This window comes from Myxine glutinosa, chromosome 3, assembly GCF_964187855.1.
Source record: "Myxine glutinosa chromosome 3, kmMyxGlut1.1, whole genome shotgun sequence".
In the NCBI taxonomy this organism is placed as follows: Eukaryota; Metazoa; Chordata; class Myxini; order Myxiniformes; family Myxinidae; genus Myxine; species Myxine glutinosa.
Window position 1 is genome coordinate 69038185 of NC_136263.1, and position 18248 is coordinate 69056432.

Below are 18248 nucleotides of genomic sequence, written 5' to 3' on the forward strand. Positions count from 1 at the left end.
CTCTCCTCCTTTGGTATCCATGGAAATCTCCACGCATGGCTGGCGGACTTCCTCTCTAGTCGTCGTCAACGTGTGGCCCTGAATGGGTTTCTCTCATCTCCTCTTCCTGTTCAGGCTGGAGTTCCCCAAGGCAGTGTTCTGGGCCCCGTGCTTTTTCTGGTCTTCATCAATGATCTCTCTGACTCTCTCGAAAATCCTCTCTATCTCTTTGCTGATGACTCCACTCTCTGCCGCTCCATTCCTCTTCCCTCAGATCGGCAGTCTGCTGCCTCCTCACTCTCTGAAGACCTGGACAAAATCACAGACTGGTCAAACAAGTGGAACATGTCTTTCAATCCTGACAAATCTCACACTCTTACTATGTCTCTCCGAAAAGATCGACTGGACAACCCTCCCATCTACTTTCTCAACAATCCTCTCCAAGAAGTTCTGTCGCTCAAGATTTTGGGTCTCACTATCTGCCATGATCTTTCTTGGGAAAACCACATTTCCAAGCTGGCCTCCAAAGCCAGTCGCCGACTGGGCATCCTCCGTCGTGCGAAGTCCTTCCTCGGCACACCTGAGCTCCTCACCACATACAAGGCTTTCATCCGCAGCTCAATGGAATACTGTTCTCCCCTATGGGCCGGTGCTCCTGCCTCACACCTAGCTCGGCTTCACGCTGTTGAAACCAAAGCTTTCAGAATTATTGGAATCTCCCGCGATGAAGCTATCTCTGAGGGCCTTTCACTCACTCACCGCAGGCAGGTAGGTGGTCTTTCTGTCTTCTACCGACTCCTCTCCGGCCTTGCACCCCCAGCTCTCTCTGTGCTCTGTCCCCCAAATATTCCTACAGGTCGCACAAGATCTGCCAGCAACCCTCTGATGGTTAAACTGCCGAAATCTCGGCTCTCTGCTCACCTTCACTCTTTCATTCCTCTTTTCTCCCGCCTCTGGAACAAACTCCCTCACTCCCTTCAATCCCACTCCTCCCTCCAGGTCTTTAAAACAGCTGTTCACCACCATCTCTTATCTTCCCCCATCCAAAACCTTGATCTTTTCTACCCCCGCTAATTCACCCCAGATCCACCTTGTTTGAAATTCCAACTTCTTTCCTGGAAGTCCTGGCAGTGTCCATATGTTTTATACCTCTCCCACCGCCCCCTTCCCATGCCCCCCCCCCCCCCAAAGCCCTCGCCCTCTCTCAGATCTCTCGATGTCTCCATGTCTCTCGGTCCCTGCTCTCAAATGTTGTGTTTGTGTCCTTCCCCCTCTCTCCCCATCTTGTCTACCGCTCCCGATGTTATATGTTTTATGTGTCGGTTTGTCTTTCTGTGTGATTAATGTTCGCTCTTTCACGAGCCTCGATCTTGTATACAAAAAAAAAAAAAAAAAAAAAAAAAAAAAGGGAGAGCTGTTGAAGGTGTGTCAGAGATTTCAGAATAGCTTGGAGAAAGGGAAGAATGGTGCGGACAAAAGGTTTGATGGTGATTGGGTGAGGCGCAGTGAGATGTTATTTGACGAGGGGAAGAGTGAGGCAGAAGGTTGAGGGAGATGAAGGTGAAAGTTGGAAGGGGGAAGAAGCGGGGAGGACGCTTTGAGGAGGAGGGGTGAGAGGGGAGTCTAGGAGGGGAGGAGCGAGGGAGAGTCTCGGAGGGGAGGGGTGATGGGGAAGATTTGGAGGGGAGGGGTGAGATTGGATTTTGAAAAGTGTATGATTAATGGGAAATGAACATTTATTGCAAAATGAGTTTCTTGAGACATTCGAGTCAAAAATACGTTTGAAGACGCTAAAGGATGGGTGGAGTGCTGGAGAGTTTAGGGAATGAATGAAAGATGCACTATAAGAGATGGAATTTTTTTTTGGAATGAATAGATTTGGTGAGCAAGTCGAAAGCATATTTTTATAGAAGAAGAAGAAAAAGGTGTTATAGAATATGACAGAATACAGTTCTTCAGGGGACAGATTAGACATTTTTTAACAACGTGATTGCGTGATCACAACAACGTGGTCGAAGAACGAATGAACAAATAAGAACAACGAATAAACGAATCACAACAGAGAAGGAAATATTTTTTTGGTTTTTTTTTTTTTTGAGGAGATTTTAAAACAAGGAAGTATGGGGTGAAAAGACCGGGAAAACCAGAGGCCAGAAAGTAATTGCAGCGCGATCGAAGAACCGCTGAGACAAGAACAAAGCCTCAAGCCAAGGTCGGACACGGTAGCCTACTACACTAGGCCTCAGAATACGCGATACGAAAGACCGACGATTCTGTACACAGGTATGAAAAACCAACACCAAGAATACTATTAAAGACACCCGAATAGGTACATACACCGAGAGAAAGATACAGTTTCGACAAAAACACAATTGTGAAAAGTTACTTCGAAAGCGTGCGCGCATGGACAGCTTTGAAGAGACGTGACCTCCAATCTTGCGCGTGCGCAACTTCAATGGCAATGGCAGGAAAAACCCGCTCGGGGGAGAAAACCCCCTTGGGTGGGGGGCAAATGAATGCGCTACAACCTCCATCATGTGACCCTCAGTCATCCTGTCAAGTTTGGTTGAGATTGGATAAGTAACGACAGAATGTATTGGCGTCAAAAAATCATCAGACAGACACAAATAGCGTATTTTAGTATGACATATAGAGGTCTTAAAATAAGTTCAACTTTGAGCTCAAAAGGAAAAATATAGAATGAAAATTAGTACAGGTCTATATTTAGTCATAATTCAATCATGTGACAGTGTGGGTTAGTCATGTGACCGTCTGGGACAGCATTACAAAAGAGCTAACAGCGTGAGTCAGCACCTCCATTGAATATGTTCCAAGTTAAAATTATCCTTGTTAACTCTTTGGCATGGAGGCATCTCTTCCTCCTAGCATTAGTCTAATATTACAACAGTAGGGACATGTTGGAAAAGCGTGGGTTTCTTTTTCCTGAGCGAAACTCTGAAATTGGGCAATTGTTGTTTGGTTATACCTGCGCCATGCCCCACGTGTACAGGACAGCAAGGTCACTTGGTGAGCGAGAGACACTTTTTATAGTAGACACTATACAACACACAGATTTCAAACTCATCTCATTTGAAATATTATGTCTGATGTTTTGAACACAATATTTGTTCAAACCAAAGCATAAATAAATAAACAAACAAATAAATAAACAAAGAAGAAGACGTCATGCAGAGCGCGATGCATGCAAACTCCCCCCCCTCCCCCCCCCCCCCCCCCCCCCCCGCTCCTGCCTCACACCTAGCTCGGCTTCATGCTGTTGAAACCAAAGCTTTCAGAATCATTGGAATCTCCTGCGATAAAGCTAACTCTGAGGGCCTTTCACTCACTCACCGCAGGCAGGTTGGTGGTCTTTCTGCCTTCTACCGACTCCTCTCCGGCCTTGCTGCTCCAGCTCTCTCTGTGCTCTGTCCCCCAAATATTCCGACAGGTCGCACAAGATCTGCCAGCAACCCTCTTATGGTGAAACTGCCAAAATCAAGACTCTCTGCTCACTTTCACTCCTTCATTCCTCTTTTCTCCCACCTCTGGAACAAACTCCCTCACTCTCTTCAATCGCACTCCTCCCTCCAGGTCTTTAAAACAGCTGTTCACCACCATCTCTTATCTTCCCCCATCCAAAACCTTGATCTTTTCTACCCCCGTCGATTCACCCCAGATCCACTTTTTTGAAATACCGACTTCGTTCCTGGAAGTCCTAGCAGTGTCCATGTGTTTTATACCTCTCTCACCCTTTCCCTCCCGATGTCCCTGTTGTCTACTGTTGTACTTGTGTGCTTCCCTCCCTCCCCATCTTGTCTCCCGCTCCAATTAACATAATATGTTTTATGTGTGATTTTGTTTTTACGTGATTTTATGCTAGCTCTTACACGAGCCTCGATCTTGTATCCCCCCCAAAAAAAAAAACAATAATTTGATGAAAAGTGATGATTTTTAGATGAAAATTGATGATTTTAGAAGTTTGACCTTGAGTTGACCTTTGACCCTTTGACCTAAAAAATAGATGGTTTCCCAATTTAGTGACCCAATATACAAATGCTGCTCAATTTTCAAGTCAATCGGATAAAAAACGGCGATTATAGTAATTCGACCTCGATGACCTTTGACCTTTGACCTCAACGTCAATATGCTTCTTAATTGTGACGAGCTCTACAACTTGGTGAACTCTGCCATTCTGTACTCTGCCTGTCTCTGATCTTTGGCCTGTAGCTTTTAATGGGTTTGCTCCAAATTCACTTTTTTGGTGAATTTTCATTGATAAATATTTGCCAGATTGAACTTTTATTCACATTCGGGGGTTTGATGAACAACTTCAACACTGGAAAATTATACCAAACGTACAACAAGCTAGAGTAGGGTCAACAAACCAAGAAAACAATGTCGAGATAAATAATGCCACCTCAGTTGCCAGAGGTGACCATGAACAAAGGTGATTGTCAATGTCTGAAATGAATGAAGGAGATGAGATATACAACATTGTTAGGGCAAACACATTGTTAGGAAAGGGGATTTTGACATGTGATCATATCATATCATCATGAATTCGAGCATACTTATTATATAATCTAGAATGTTACCTTTTTCGTGGTCATTTTCGTGGTCAAACCTGAAGGTTTAATCTTATCAATCAGAGCAAATGCAAACTTTCTTAAAACACCTGACTAAACATAAATAAACACATAAGCCTGCAATCTATCAATTTACTCACAATCCTTAAACACACTCAGCAATTCCAGCCCGTTTCCTGAACAAACATTTCAATATGTACATCCTACAATCTTTAAAAGGCAAACACAACTGAATTTAATGCCACATTCTATCGTGAGCATGGTACAGGCTTAAACGATGAGTCTAGAATGAAAAAGATAATGCAGGAAACATGAGTACACAATCCTTAAGATAGACGCGTGCTTATTATGAGGCACTCCATTTCCATTTTAGTCTGCTAAAAAATTGTATTTTATTGAATATATCTGATTACCCCGCACCCTGACAAATTTTACGTATGCCTATTTTAACAAAGGCAGTCAGGAGATTTTGTATATACTGTACTGTATTTATATCAAGTAATCTCCTCAAGGCATTGGTATTAATGCAAACACAAAATTAATCAGATATATCCCTCCCCTCCCCCTCCTCCTGCCATTCCCCCCTCCCCCTCCCCTTCCCCCACCTCCCCCCTCCTCTTGCCCCTCCCCCTACCCCTTCCCCCCTTCCCCCACCCCCTCCCCCCCCCCCCCCCCCCGTACCCCTGCCCTCCCCTGCCCGGCAATGCCGGGTACTTCTGCTAGTAGTACAGCCCATTTCCTGAACTAAAGTAAAGGTAGTCAATAAAGTACATGTGCTCAGGAGAGACAGAGAGACAGAGAGAGACAGAGAGAGAGAGAGAGTGAGAGAGAGACAGACAGAGAGAGAGAGAGAGAGAGAGAGAGAGAGAGAGCGAGAGAGAGAGAGAGAGAGCGCGAGAGAGAGAGAGACAGAGAGACAGAGCGAGAGAGAGACAGAGAGACAGAGCGAGAGAGAGACAGAGAGACAGAGGGAAAAAAATGTAAAAAGCGAAAGAAAATTTTTTTTTTTTTTTTTTTTAAGGCTCTGCTGGCTAACGGGTTCAATAGGCCCCACCTATTAGGCATGAGCTTCACAGAGCTACAGCTCCCGACACCTCTGTAGATTGTACTGCAGCCAATACCGGGTAATTTAATTACTATATAGAATAAGATAATTTAATTCTCACTTTTATAGACTGGTCCACACCGGAGAGAGAACATCCATCCTTTAAAATTGTAGATTAAAATCTCTTCCCGGTATTGGCTTCAGTACAATCCTATGGAGATGTAGGGGACTGTAGCTCTGCAGAGGTCATGCCTAATAGGTGGGGCCTATGCAACTGTTTATCCAGAATAACCTTTTTTATTTAAATTGTTCCTTGCTACATCCAGAACTGTCTTGTGTACAACAGACAGGTTAATGTGTGGCAGGCATTTCCTGTTAGTCAGGATGCATGCAGCAATAGCTGGTGTGACACTTCAAGAACCGCCCAGTTCACTTCCTCAGAAACGGTAAGTGCAGCGTCAGCATGAGCAAAGACACTAAGTTCCGATGGGAACGATTGCGTGTTGCAAATTAGTTCGTATCCACACCAATCACAGTGCGAAGAAGGAATGTTTCTGTTTTGGTAAGGAATGGTAAGGTTCTGGAATGGCTAAGAAGAGGTCAGCTCAACTGGGATGGAGAACGAATCATTATTAATGCCCAAGACCAAGGACACTACATGAATGGCTTTAAGAGGATGACAGGACTGAGTCAATCGGACAAGTGTAGGTTCGGTAAGGAAGAAACAAAGCACGAGTCACCTCCTATCGGCATGTAAAAAACTCATGTCAGAACAGCTGTACACCGAAAAGCACAACAAGGTATGTCGAGTAATCCACTGGCACATCTGCAGAAACTGCAAAATAATATTTTTCCTCTTTTTTTGTGTACAAGATCGAGGCTCGTGTAAGAGCTGTTCCACAAAACTCATGGAAGCATGAAACAAACGCAATAATTGAAAACACATATGGCCTGATGATCCCATCCAGCGAGAACATAGAAAATAAAGTATTGAGACCAGACTTCGTACTCTGGAACAAAAAGGAAAATACAGCATTGCTGATTGAGATATCAGTACACAAAGATTTTAGCCTAAATAATGCAGAAATCAAGAAAAAGGTCAAATACCAAGACCTCAAGAACAAGCGTTACGCCTCAGTCCCCCGTCGGGGAAGTGATGTGAGTTGACAAAGTGGAAGACGCAGAAAACATGCTATGATATGATATTTCGCTCACAAGGTTCAGACATACATGGAGGCGGCCATCTTGGATTTTGACGTGGCGACCCAATTTTAAACGGTGTTCTTGCTTGTGCCTAGATACACCCACACACCAGATTAGAAGTTGGTACTTCGCTTATTTTTCGAGATATTTCGCTCACAAGGTTGACATATAGATGGTGGCGGCCATCTTGGATTTTGACGTGGCGACCCAATTTTCAACAATAGCGTTCTTCCTTATGCCAAGATACACCCACACACCAAATTAGAAGTTGGTATTTCGCTTATTTTTCAAGATATTCACCTCACAAGGTTGACATACATGGCATCAGACATACATGGCGGCGGCCATCTTGGACTTTGACGTGGGTTGCACCCACACACCAAATTCGAATGCGGTCCTTCGCTTACGCACGCAAGCACGCACGCACGCCCGCACGCTGTGCGACGGGGGACAATGAAATGAAAATATCCTGGAGGGTGAAGAGCGCATAAATTGTACTAGTGATAATTGTTGAAGCAACGGGAATGATGAAGAGCCTCACAGATATCTTTAAAAATATTCCTGGGAACATTACCACAAAATAACTACAGTTGAAGGCTGTACGAGGCTCAGTGAGGAACTTGAAAAGAGCCTTTGGAACAAACCTCTGAGAACTACAAAACTTCACAACTTCGCCCATGAATCACAATCCTTCACCGAAGTGGGGGTGGATAGTTTGAAACCTGGGAGGACTCCATTCCAACTTCTAAAACCCAAATTATGGAGATAACAAGTATAGACACATTCAAAGTACACCAAATAAATAAATAACATATAACATATAACATATAACATATAATAACATATAACATAATAACAATAAATAACAGCACAGCACTGCCTCAAGGCAGCCTTCGGCACCCGGCGGTACCGCCGTGCAGCACAGAGACGGTATTGGGAGGAAGAGGTATACAATTGATTGATTCATTGTGTAATTAAAATCAATAAATAATGATCGTAAAATAATTTCTTAATCAATTGGCTAATTGCATACCTCAATCACCAGTGTTTTGACCAAAGCTGTAACTTTTTGAAAATTAATTATATTAATCAAAAATTAAATAATAAATTGATTAATCAACAGATAATTGATTAATCAATAAATGAAAAATATCCTTTATAGCCCCATCACTTGGTCACTGTCGTGTCCGAATATCAGCTTCCGAGCTCAAAAGGTGCCTGAGATATTGCCCTGAAGAGAAAGAAAATAAATAAGTAATAATATTAATGAAAATAAATAAATAATAATCGTGAAATAATTAAATTATTAATCAATTGGCTACTAGAATAACTAAAACACCACCGTTTCATCCGAATCTGTAACTTAATTTTTTTTTTAAATTAATTCATCGAATAATTAAATAACTAATCGATTAATTGATTAATCAATAAATCAATATATTAAAATTAGCCTTTACAGACAAATCACTTGTTCATCGTCATGTCTAAATATCAGCTTCCTAGCTCAAAAGGTGCCCGAGATAATGCCCAGAAGAGGAAGAAAATAAATAGGTACTTAATTAATCGATAATAATTAAATAATTAATTATTTAATTAATTAATGAAAAAAACAAAGAATACTGATTTTGCTAAAGCACTTGCTCACTATTGTGCCGAAATTTCAGCTTCCTAGCTCAGAGGATGGCTGAGATATCGCCCGGACAAACAAGAAAACAAGAAAACACCCGGGGTGAAAACCGAGTACACCCCCCTTTCAGCACTCGTCATTGGCAGACCCCTTCGGTGCCTGGCGATGATGTGATGCAGCGCCTGGAGATGGAATAGGAAAGGAGTGGTGTACAACAATCAACAATGCTCATATGTACGTACGTACACACACACACACACACACACACACACACACACACACACACACACACACACACACACACACACACACACACACACACACACACACACACACACACACACACACACACACACACACACACACACACACACACACACACCCTTTCGGACTGCTTTTGGCAGAGCGCTGATTTGCATTACCTTTAACCTGGTTGTCCGTGTTACCAAAGACATGGCGATCGCGTTGCGTTGGCAGGCGACACGTCAATTAAAATTTACGAGAGAATGAACGCGACGGAACAAATTTGTGGCTCCAAAACTGCTAAAGGTTGAATTTCAAAACGTACATCAGAACAAAGATTTGCAAGCCTCAACTTGCATTTTGGAACATCTTGGTGGCAAAAAAGATAACCGCTGATCGTGGCTGCATCCAAAGCTGTTGTGAAAAACCCCGAAATTGTAGAATGACTGCAATACCATCACCCCATCTTTATTGATGCCATTACTTTTCATGCACATCAGGGTTGGAAATGCTCAGAATTCAAATTAAAATATGCAAAGTGATGGCAAATTAACTGTGCAAATGCAAATGTCTTATCAAATGGTGTACTCAATTTCGATGGGACGCCCCAACAACAAAATATGAATCACATCAATCAATGCAAATGTCATCTTCATGGTGCAGCTGCTCTCAGTTCTCACCAAACGCATACAGTGCAGACACCTGGGGATATTCCAGGTGAAACGTTGATAAGCCAGGTAGACAGAACTGCATCTATAGAGTTCTATTTTGTCAAAATGGGACAGAGGTGGGTGCATTTTGGGCCGTCGCAAGGTTGATCAGGGTTCCTCCATCTTCCGCATCAGTTGGCACAGCTCCAACGACAATATCCTGTTATCCGGCTTTATCTGGTTCCGTTGGGGCTGCACACGCCGCTCTAACTTACACGTTTCAACAAATACAATTTATTCTGAATAAAATCTGTTCACTCGCCCTTTTTCCAGGCTCTGGAACCAAGTCTCCTACAATAATGGGCCACGGCCTTCAAGGTGGATGCACACAACCAGGTTTCAAATGTGACGTTTGTCAGGGCTCATTTTTAGCCACACCTTGCTGTGGTAACGCTTTGTTGGTTGCAATTACTTGTGCATCTAACAAAACATCTTCGCTCAAAAACAAATGGCACACTTTGGAGGCAAACCGTTTTGCAAAATGTCAAAGGAAGACAGTCCAATGTGAAAGAACCAAGCTGATCATATCTTAAGGGACTGCTTAAATGAATCGGAGACAATATCCTTTGGGTCATGAATGCACCAGTTTTATGAACAATCGTTTATTGTCCAACAAGCTGGGTAACCGATGTTGCCCGTTGCAGTTCTCATCCTGTTGGAATTTTGAAGAAATCAAATTTTGATTTCTTTTTTTTTTCTATTTTTTGTGGGAGCCTAAAACACTTCCCTACATCCACTAAGGAATGGGGTCAGGGGTCATTTAGCATCAGCTTTTACATAGCTACAAAGGCTGAGGCACTGCAGAGCGATTTAAAAAATAAACTACACTTTCATTTCCAATTATTATTTTTCCCCTAAAACACTGTGGCACTCACTGATGAACCTCAGTTTGAAGATCCATCCATCCATCCATCCAGCCAACTGTGAGAAAATGGTGACACGCCACGACACACACAAAGGTGGATACTGAGACATGTGAGGGCTCCGTTCCACCTTCTGCATCCGACATATGGAAATGACCAAAAGCACACACCTGTTATAGTTATGGCAATCTGACGTGAGTGCATGATGCAGCATTGCAGCACATGGCTAATGGTTGCATTGTTCCAGGGGATGGTGGGGGAGTGCGGCTGTGCCACTGATGCATTGCCACATACACGTTATGATGCGAGTTGGAATTTGAACTTTATGCCAGTAATACCTCGCCTGCTCTTCATCGAAAAACAAAGTAGGGGTTTTAACATCTACCGGATACTGGGAACAGATGAGCATCATCCAGCTTAATGTGAAGTCAAATCAAAGAAGAGTACCACTCGTTGAATGCAATTAATGTAGAATTTGCATATGAAGAATTAAGGAGGAATTTACTCAAAATTATATCAAACAAAAGACCAACTACAGGATTGGAGCCGTCAGAAGGAACCATAATAGGCAAATATGGAGTCATCAGGAGGAACTTGGATGGGATTCTGATTTTGGCTGCTACTCCTCCATCCTAAAACCCATCCAGTTGTAGCTGAGTGAGCCTGGCGAAAACAATGCGCAAGAGTTCACCTTTCCGTAGATATAGAAGAAAGAGAGAGAAATAAAATAAAATAAATGAAGATCCATTCCATGACCTCAAATATCTGCAAGACTGTGCCACTCGTACAGCACCCACTGAGTGTAAGTCAAATGGAAAAACAAAGTCATCGTGAGAGATTTTATAAAGAGGCGAGCGGCAATGCGATGCAACATCGTTTCGTCCAAATCAACACGATCAAATATGGAGTAAAGTGACCAATTACCTGCTTTTCTTGGTTCACGGTCACAACCCAACACAGGTGAGATAATTTGACCAGTGAGAACTGAACATTTACAGATGTCATCAATGATGACTGAATGTTATGTTGCTGGAATATCCAAAAGCAGTACGTATCCTTCAAGTTCCATGGAGAGAGGATTTAGAACCACAGAATTATACAGAAAAGCACACTCCTGGTAAGGAACAAGTTTGAAAGTCTTCACCATCGAATTATCCCTTTTTCACTGATGGTCAAAGGGCCAATTTGTAAAACCAGTTATGGAAATCTAATCGGCTTGTTCTCGTCACTTATCCAATAATAATTATATATATATATATACAGTATATATATATTTTTTATTATCTTGGGCTAAGGCTCGTAATAGAGCTAACACACGCACACACAAGCACACACAGACAAATTTATGAGACAAACACTAAATACAGCTACTGAGCTTGGGGGAAGTGACAGATGGGGGAGTTGGGGGAGATGTAACGATGACAGATGGGGGAGATGGAGCTCGTCCATAACTTTTTGAGATATCGTGCTAGATATAGCTTTTGGCCCCATCTCTCAATGGTGAAGAATCACGTGCAAAATTAAATAATTCTTGTATCCAGATCCAGATCTTCACAAAGATCTAATCAATTTGCCCTTGTTACACAACCTAACCTAACACCTAACACCTAACAACAACCACGGTTCCCGAAAAAGGCCAACCCCCGCTTTGCGGGGATAAATGGCCTCTAAAGGTGGTTATTTTTTTATATATACACACCCAACCTGTCTACCAAATGTCATTAAAATCCATCCATAACTTTATCAGATATCCTGCTCACAGACAGACAGACAGACAGACATGAAAATATAACCTCCCTCCACCATCAGTGGCGGAGGTAATTACACACAGAAAGTGAAATAATTTTCAAGCCCTTGATAACATCAAGTCTTACAGATTCAACTTCCCACAGCACCCAATTCCAATTACTTGAATCTGCACAAAATGGGAATTTCCTTCTTTCTCCACTTCCCCACCATGACCCGTCTTGAGTGCACCTCGGCAATGGAAGCCACTTCCTGACACACTTGAACCCTCCAGCACCACCTTCTGGTGAGCCGTCCGTTATATATTCATATATTTATTCATTGTCTTGAATTAGGTAAAAGTTTTGTTACTCACAAATTATATCATTTTAAAACCCAAATTTCACCTGAGGCGTTCCAGAGAGAAAATGAAAAACCAATGATTTGTATGACTGATGGTGGGAAGTGGAGCTATGCTGCCACCTTGTGGCCTCATTTGGCCTAGCATGATCGCTCGGGAAAACGGCACAAATAAAGCAATATGGATGTACACATCCTTCTACATTACATAGTTGCAATTGCTTTTCCAAATATGTATAATAATGACGTCCTTATGTTCACCATCATGATAACGTACCGTGTCCTATGTTACTGCTGTGTCTGTCAGTGACTGCTCAAAGGGCAACAAAGCAAATCTGCAGTGGCCAGACCACAGCCTCAAATCAAATCCTCTTGAAATGTGGCCCGAGGACCAAAATCAATACATCACAATCCACAATTGAAGTTGCACTTGCTCTTAAAAGAGGAATGGCACAATATTATACCGATCTACTAACATTCGGTGCTCTGTTGGACATCAAATGATTTCAAATTAACAAAAATGGGTATTGCCTTGCTGGACAAATCGTTTTAACACAAAAATTGCTTGTTGCTTCAACTCTCATCTCACCAACATGAAAACACCGCACACATTCGTGCACAAAACGCACCTGTGCACGCACGAATAGCATAACCAACTCACCACCCGGTCTTACCCATAAAGCATGCAGGGAGTCGAGTCACGAGGTTGCAACAACATGCAGTTGGCCCGGAAATACAAGGCTGTAGTTCTTATACGACTGCACATGCACTATTCATACAACAGGTCACACTAACTGTAAACCTGGATTGAGCAGACTTATCAATCATAATAGCGTGTGATTGGAGGCTTTCTCACTTCTCATTCTGGAACATCACCGGAAGACAGTGGCAAAGCTCCTCCACAAGCCTAAGATCACTGAATAAATGCCTCAACTCAGCCGAATGCCGAATGCCTCAATGCCGAATGCCTCAGCCGAATGCCTCAACTCTGTGTTTGCCTCAAAATCTTTAGTCCCAAACCCATCTCTCTCTGATCCCACCTTTCCCATTCGAATCACTGAATAAATGCCTCAACTCAGCCGAATGCCGAATGCCTCAATGCCGAATGCCTCAGCCGAATGACTCAACTCTGTGTTTGCCTCAAAATCTTTAGTCCCAAACCCATCTCTCTCTGTTCCCACCTTTCCCATTCGAACCCAACTGCTCCTGGACTCTGTGTCCTTCTCTCCTGACAAGGTGGAGGAGTTTTTGTCTAACCTCGACTCTGATTCTGCAACTGGACCAGATGGCATCAGCCCACGGGTCCTAAAATCCTGCTCTGCCGCTCTATCTCACCCTCTCTCTGTTCTTTTCACCCTATCTTTTGCTCAAGGTCATCTGCCAGCATCCTGGAAATCAGCAAACATTACCGCTTTACACAAAAAAGGTGCAAAAACAGATCCTTTTAACTAAAGACCAATCAGCCTGCTCCCAATTATCAGCAAAGTCATGGAATCCATCATTGCTTCGGATATGAAATCTTTCCTCTTCTCCAATGGCTTGATCTCTGATCATCAATTTGGATTCAGACCAGGTCACTCTACTCTGGACATGCTGCTTCTCCTGTCTCAACAATGGATGGAGGTCCTCAATGCCAAACAGGAAATCAGAGCTGTCTCCCTTGACATATCACGTGCCTTCGATACGGTCTGGCACCCAGCTCTGCTTACCAAACTCTACTCCTATGGTATCCATGGAAATCTCCATGCATGGCTTGCGGACTTCCTCTCTGGTCGTAGTCAACGTGTGGCCCTGAATGGATTTCTCTCATCTCCCCTTCCTGTTCAGGCTGGAGTTCCCCAAGGCAGTGTGCTGGGCCCTGTGCTTTTTCTGGTCTTTATCAATGATCTCTCCGACTCTCTGGAAAATCCTCTCTATCTCTTTGCTGATGACTCCACTCTCTGCCGCTCCATTCCTCTTCCCTCAGATCGGCAGTCTGCAGCCTCCTCACTCTCTGAAGACCTGGACAAAATCACAGACTGGTCAAACAAGTGGAACATGTCTTTCAATCCTGACAAATCTCACACTCTTACTATGTCTCTCCGAAAAGATCGACTGGACAACCCTCCCATCTACTTTCTCAACAATCCTCTCCAATAAGTTCTGTTGCTCAAGCTTTTGGGTCTCACTATCTGCCATGATCTTTCTTGGGAAAACCACATTTCCAAGCTGGCCTGCAAAGCCAGTCGCCGACTGGGCATCCTCCGTCGTGCGAAGTCCTTCCTAGGCACACCTGAGCTCCTCACCACATACAAGGCTTTCATCCGCAGCTCAATGGAATACTGTTCTCCCCTATGGGCTGGTGCTCCTGCCTCACACCTAGCTCGGCTTCACGCTGTTGAAACCAAAGCTTTCAGAATCATTGGAATCTCCCGCGATGAAGCTATCTCTGAGGGCCTTTCACTCACTCACCGCAGGCAGGTAGGTGGTCTTTCTGTCTTCTACCGACTCCTCTCCGGCCTTGCTCCCCCAGCTCTCTCTGTGCTCTGTCCCCCAAATATTCCTACAGGTCGCACAAGATCTGCCAGCAAGCCTCTGATGGTTAAACTGCCGAAATCTCGGCTCTCTGCTCACCTTCACTCCTTCATTCCCCTTTTCTCCCGCCTCTGGAACAAACTCCCACACTCCCTTCAATCCCACTCCTCCCTCCAGGTCTTTAAAACAGCTGTTCACCACCATCTCTTATCTTCCCCCATCCAAAACCTTGATCTTTTCTACCCCCACTAATTCACCCCAGATCCACCTTGTTTGTAATTCCAACTTCTTTCCTGGTAGTCCTGGCAGTGTCCATATGTTTTATGCCTCTCCCACCACCTTTCCCATGCCTCCCCCCCAAAGCCCTCTCCCTCCCACAGATCTCTCGATGCCTCCATGTCTCTCAGTTCCTGCTCTCAAATGTTGTGTTTGTGTCCTTCCCCCTCTCTCCCCATATTGTATACCGCTCCCGATGTTATTTGTTTTATGTGTCGGTTTGTCGGTTATGTGTCGGTTTGTCGGTTTGTCTTTCTGTGTGATAAATGTTTGCTCTTTCACGAGCCTCGATCTTGTATACAAAAAAAAAACAAAAAAAAAACAGTTTAACTAGAATGGCACTCTTCAATGTCACGACGTCGGCTGATACACCTCCACCCATATTATTACATTATACATGCGAGTACTTGTGCCAAGTCTGATATAAATTCCTTCCGCTGTTCTCAAGTATCACATTTTTACCTGACATGACCTCTGACCTTTCACCTCTTGATGCTGACATATAATCAGTTCATCTATGCATCATTATACACACTTGTATCAACTTTGACTGAGATTCCTTCAGCCATGCTTAAATTATTGCTGGAACGAAAACCTATCACGGACGCACGGACAACCCAAAAACAATGACCCGGTGACTTCGTCAGCGGAGGCATTAAAAAAACCATTGTAGCATAATTATTTCGCAAGTGATGAACTCGGCAAGACACACAGTTTCAAGAATAAAGATTTAAACTTTCAAACATATGAAAAGCTTAACACAAGTCACGGTGACCAGACACTGTGGTGTAATGGTGAGAGCATCCGCTCCGAGTCTGGGAGGTCGGCGGCAAAAACACCCGGCGGCGTCAAACATTTAAAAAATGATACGTTCTGCTTCAATGTATGCAGTTCCTTATTTAAAAGGATAAGAGCATAGACAATCTCCATAGGTTGGTATCTACGGGGAGGAGAAAATTTCTCCTTAAGAAATGCCCCACTGAGTGCGATGAGAAAGGCAGCACCATTGTTGTGACATCACTGGTACCCAAGAGTGCCCCAGGAAGCGACGTCACTTCCCACAAGCTCAGTGGCTGCTTGTCTCGTTTAGCAGCCCTGTGTTGCATCTCGTATATATTAAGCTCCGTCGGTATCGATTTTTTTCTGACATGTCGGTGGACTCATACCGGTATAAAATGTTTTTTTTTAACGTAGGTTCCAAAAATACGTCATGACCCATTACGTATTCATATTGTTGGGGTTTTGAGAACCCTGCACTGTGTAAACTGTTGCAAATATACCCCTTTGTAAATAATTCTCTTGGTAAATACCTCCATTTCTTGTAAAGGTCAAAGGTCGTCCCCTAGTTAGTCCACATCGTAACACGTAGCGAACCATAGGCCCTCTTCATAGTTATTTCGTTATTATGCGTTTCAGGTAAGGCTGTGTTTCCAATAGTTTGACTCTACGTTGCATCAATCAAATAAGATAGGTCCCCTTTCGTTCCCTTCAAAAGCGGTGCGAGGGGTTTGCTGTCCCCACAAGATGCCATTGCCATGTGCTCGATCTCGGATAAGAAGGGGGAGGAGCCGCCGGATCACTGGCGTGGCAGCAACTCGTCATCAGAGGTGGAGTCAGCCAGCCCTAACCAGCCAACCAGCACCGCGGTGAGCGACCCGGTAGGCGTGCCCTCGCAGCCCACAGCTTGATACGGCCATGAGTGATAAAAGCGACTGCGAGGGACTGCTTGACAAGAGATGAGTGATCCAACCGAACCCAGAAGAACCAAAAGAGAGAGGAGGGAGAAAGGAGCACCGAGCAGCTTTTGAGCACGAGCATTGTTGGGGTGCAAGGGTCGGTGCGCCAGGATCGGCAACATAAACCGCGCTGCCTGCCGGGTTTTCGCCGCTGAAAACCGCACACGTGGGGCTGCCGCCGGCTGCTCGATTTTCCAGCCAGGAGCGCGGATTTGCAGCGGACCTCCTCACGGTGCCTTTTCCTACGAACCCTCCTCCAGCCATTCCTGCCTGCAATTTCCCCTTTGTCGTGTAAGTCCGTGGTCTGTCCTGTGTGTTGTCTGGGGTTCAATAATACAAGACTGTTTTAAGGCTGCCCTATGTCTTTTTATTTCCTCTTGTATAAATGCCCTTCTTTCGTTTCCTCTTATAGATAGAAATAAACCTGTGTTCTTTCCTTACTTTGGTTTCTTCTCTCCATCCGATCGCTTTCGTCCTTTCTCCCGATTGAATATCTGTGGCGCGATTTCGGCAGAACCGCTTTTAATCGGGTTTAGTCCTTTGATAACGGCTCGAACTGCGGATTGCTAAACCGCTCGGCAAATACCATCTTGTCCGCGGTTCGAGCGGTACTTGTCTCCCTGTTTTGCGGAGGGATTGATAACGGTATTCGGGATAACCCCTGTACCAATAACCCTGATCAATCCCACCCCGCAAAAGAGCGTTACAAGTACCAGGGCCGGCCGGACGGCCAGCTAAACAGGACAAGGGGATTAACCCCCCCCCCCCTTGCTAACGGGAGTGCCGTCCCCCGGATCCGTAACAATTGGTGTCGAAGAGTGGGATTTGGACCCGAACCAAATTTTTAATCCATCTAAAAATTTGGTCAAAATTTGGAGCGGCCGAAATTTTATTTAATATCCCAAATTAAAGTCGTGCCATGGATGGTCAAGGTGATCTGATGCCAGTAGGGGAGGTAGTAGAGGGTTTAGAGGCAACCCAGGACCCCAGGGAGGAATTGGGAGAGAGAGAGGAGGAAAGCAATGAGAATGCGGTAGAGGAGTTTGCAGGCGCACAAGATGGCGGCGCCTCGCACGAGATTACAGGAGGGGCACAAGATGGCAACGCGCACATGGCCGCGGCAGCCGCGCCCGCGGCACCGACGGGCTGGGGCCTATTCATGGTGCAAATGCAGGCTTTCATAGTCAAAACGGAGGGAATGGAAAGCAGAATGAGTGAGAAATTGGGAGGCCAAATTGGAGCAATGAGGGACGAAGCGAGGGGTACCAGTGAACAGTTGGGTAACCAAATTTGGAAGTTAGACAGTAAATTTGAGGGGTTAGACAGTAAATTTGAGGGGTTAGACAGTAAATTTGAGGGGTTAGACAGTAAATTTGAGGGG

The 18248-nt window shown here is 44.3% G+C and overlaps 1 protein-coding gene and 1 long non-coding RNA gene across 8 annotated transcripts in view; both read right to left on the reverse strand.

Annotated features, from left to right (window-relative positions):
- Positions 1-18248, reverse strand: part of LOC137423527 (serine/threonine-protein phosphatase 2A 55 kDa regulatory subunit B beta isoform) — a 240058-nt gene that overhangs the window by 169391 nt on the left and 52419 nt on the right. The gene's annotated exons all lie outside the window — the stretch shown is intronic.
- Positions 9839-18135, reverse strand: LOC144891328 (uncharacterized). Its single transcript, XR_013622852.1, has 3 exons — positions 15455-18135; positions 11956-13269; positions 9839-11844 (listed from the first exon to the last, which is right to left on the reverse strand). It is a non-coding gene; the product is annotated as an uncharacterized LOC144891328 (long non-coding RNA).